Below are 3,041 nucleotides of genomic sequence, written 5' to 3' on the forward strand. Positions count from 1 at the left end.
ATCCTCATTTCCCATCTCTCATTTTCCCCTTCCCTTCAGTGACCCAGTCTTGAAAAGTCTACATCTGAAATATTTCTCACTTAGAGCCCTAACTGCATTTCTCTTCCCTTAACTTTGTATAAGTCCCAGCCCAATTACAAGAGCTTTATACCTAGGTCTACTAGTGGAGGATTCTATGTAGCTGTTTCCTGGAGGCACTAGCTGACTTTTTATAGAGCTTCTTGATGCACCTCTCCCAACTCTAGTCTCATCTACACGTCACTATGTGTACTCTTATCATGTCATTATGCTGGTTTAGCACTTTTGCTGCACCCCATTGCTACAGAATCAATTCAGAATCACACTCAGCCTACAACACCCTCTCTCTTTCCAAACTTCTTCCACTTTCAGCTCATCTCCAAGAGATGACCTACCTTTCTCTCAGTCTCTCATACACACCCAACTTCTCACTATTCTCAAACCAGCCAAAACCCTTTGTGCCTCCATACTTCGTTCATGCTGTTTTTTAGCCTAAAAATCATTCTGTCCTCACCACCCCTTCAAGTCTACATGTATGATTAATGCAGACCAACTAAAATGCCTCTCTCTGACTGCTCTGGGCTGATTCAGTGCTCCCGTCCCTGCTAGAGCACTCATATCATGTCATAATTATGTGCCTGCATGACTATCTCTAGAAGTTCTTCCAACCTGAAGACTAACATTTTATTCATCTTTGTATTCTCAACGCCCAGCACAGTGGTTGGCACAAAACAAACACAGACTATGATTGTTGCATGAATGCAAGATTGAGCAACTCTGAGTAAAGCAAGAAAAATGTATAGTCCGCTCCTTTTAAGAGATACTTAAACAGAGACACTTAAAAGGGGGAATCTAGGATGTAAATAGTGTTGAACAGAGTCTAATACCTGTAAAGCCTCAAGAGATGAATTAGGTTTAAAATCAGCTAAGTCATTGATATTTCTTCTGGAAGTACCAAGGAGGTGTTAATGTAGTATTTAACACATGAACAACAAGTGACAGCACAGAATGAACTGGAGTGGTCAGGGCTAAAGCTATGAAAATTACTTAGTGCAGCCTATTTAGGAGAAAAATAAAATTAGCAAAGTGCTTAGAATTAGCTTTATATCAGCTTAATCCTCATGTCAATGATTGCACTTTACACTTATTTTTTTTTAATTTTTGCTCTATAGAGCATTTTACAATGTAACTGTAAGACAAAATTAGCTAACTTTCTTTTAGGTCTAAAAGAATAAGTTTATGCCTCTAGAAAGTATCAGTGAAGTATTTGGAATTACAACAGCAGAACCAAGGGTCTGCAGAGTGATATCCCCAACTCAAGAGGCCCGAGGACCCAGACAGTAGAAACAGCATCCAAAATAGGACTTGCCATCCAGAAATTTCCCACCAGTAGCCAAGGAATAAGTACAGACCAAGGGCTTGTACTGCAGAACTGAAGATCTGGGGAGTGGAAAGGGGAAGTAAGACAATATCACACCATATGTTCCAGTATCACTGAAAGGTAAAAATATCTATAAATAAATGTAGATGAAATCATTGTCAAAGTAAATTAAATCAGCTATTTATTTACAGTTTGGTTTGTTTCCACCATAATCATGCATTTTTTTAAAATCAATATGAAAAACAAAAATGAGGGGTGAGTAAATGACATGGTAGTTAAGGTGCTGATTCCTACATGACTGACCACAGTTCAAGTCCTAGACCCAGCAGTTAGAAAATCATGCTGAGAGTGTGTGCATGCATGCCCCAAATCCCAAGAGGCAACTGGAGGAGAAGAAATTATGGTGTGACCATTCCCCTGGGAGGTGATTTCTCACTTTCCCTCTCGTTGTCTCTTTCTGTCTCTGTCTCTCTCCAGCGAGCACACACACTCTATGATTAAATTCTAAAAAGAGAAAGAAGAAAAAAAAATGAAGAAAAGTGATAAGACCCTATTTATGAAAGAGCTACTCTTACTATATCCAAGAAATCTTTGCTTATTTCCCTAGCAAAATTGCTCTAAGATGTACAACATTTGAAAGATTATTCCATTTCCCTCCTCTCATTCCCTATGACTGGAATATGGCACTGTTGAGAATATGAAGAACAGCATGGTTGATTTCAGCCTCAGCAAAGCAGAGTTTCGCTATTTTATGAAAATACAGGTGTGAAATATGGGAGACAGAAATTTCAGGATGCTTGAATCTCCCATTCTACTGGGTATCAGACACTGATTTCCTATCAGTATCAAATTGCTTTGTTGGGGACCAGCAGTTAGTGTAATGGCTATGTCACTGGACTCCCACGTAGTTGACCGCGGTTCACGTCCTGCACCCGGTGACACGCCAGGCGTGTGTGCGTGTGTGCCCAAGATCCCTAGAGGAGAATGGAGGAGAAGGGATTGTGGCGTGGCCATTCCCCCTAGGGGGGTGATTTCTCGCTTTCTGTCTCTCTGTCTCTCTCTGTCTGGTGAGCACACGTGCCCTATAGTGAAAAACCTCTCCAAAAAAAAAAAAATTGCTTTGTTACCCTAACTAAGAAACTTCCAAGTCATCTGAGGTTCATCTAGTTAGTTATTTACCAATATGTAAGAAGCAGCATGATTTTTTGCCAGGGTCCAGCCTCGGCAGTGGAGGGTGGCTCGTACACAGGAAGGCGACACGGGTGTTCAGAAACAAAAAATTAGACTGAGACCTCATTGCTCCTTAGCATGTTCTCAGCCGGCCACAGCCAGAGCCAGCTCCAGGCTGCTGCGCCGTGGCTATTAGGACATGCGTATTTATTGAGGGAGGTTCAGGAAGTAAGGAGGGTGAGGGGTAGTAAAAAATTTACTTTAAGGAACAGGGTATACAAAGCATGGAAGCAATAATTATAAAACATGCTGTTTGTCTTGTCAGATTAGGTAAAATCAATCACAGTTCTCAGGATGAGGAAGTCCATTTGTCTGTTGTATCTTCTTCTTAGATCTTGATTACTGGGAAGGGTCTTTTGAAGAGGGGGCTTGCAGGATGTTTGATAACTTCAGTCCCGGGCCAGGGCGATAA

Source organism: Tupaia chinensis, unplaced genomic scaffold (genome assembly GCF_000334495.1).
Source record: "Tupaia chinensis unplaced genomic scaffold, TupChi_1.0 Scaffold000062_1, whole genome shotgun sequence".
NCBI classification, from domain to species: Eukaryota; Metazoa; Chordata; class Mammalia; order Scandentia; family Tupaiidae; genus Tupaia; species Tupaia belangeri.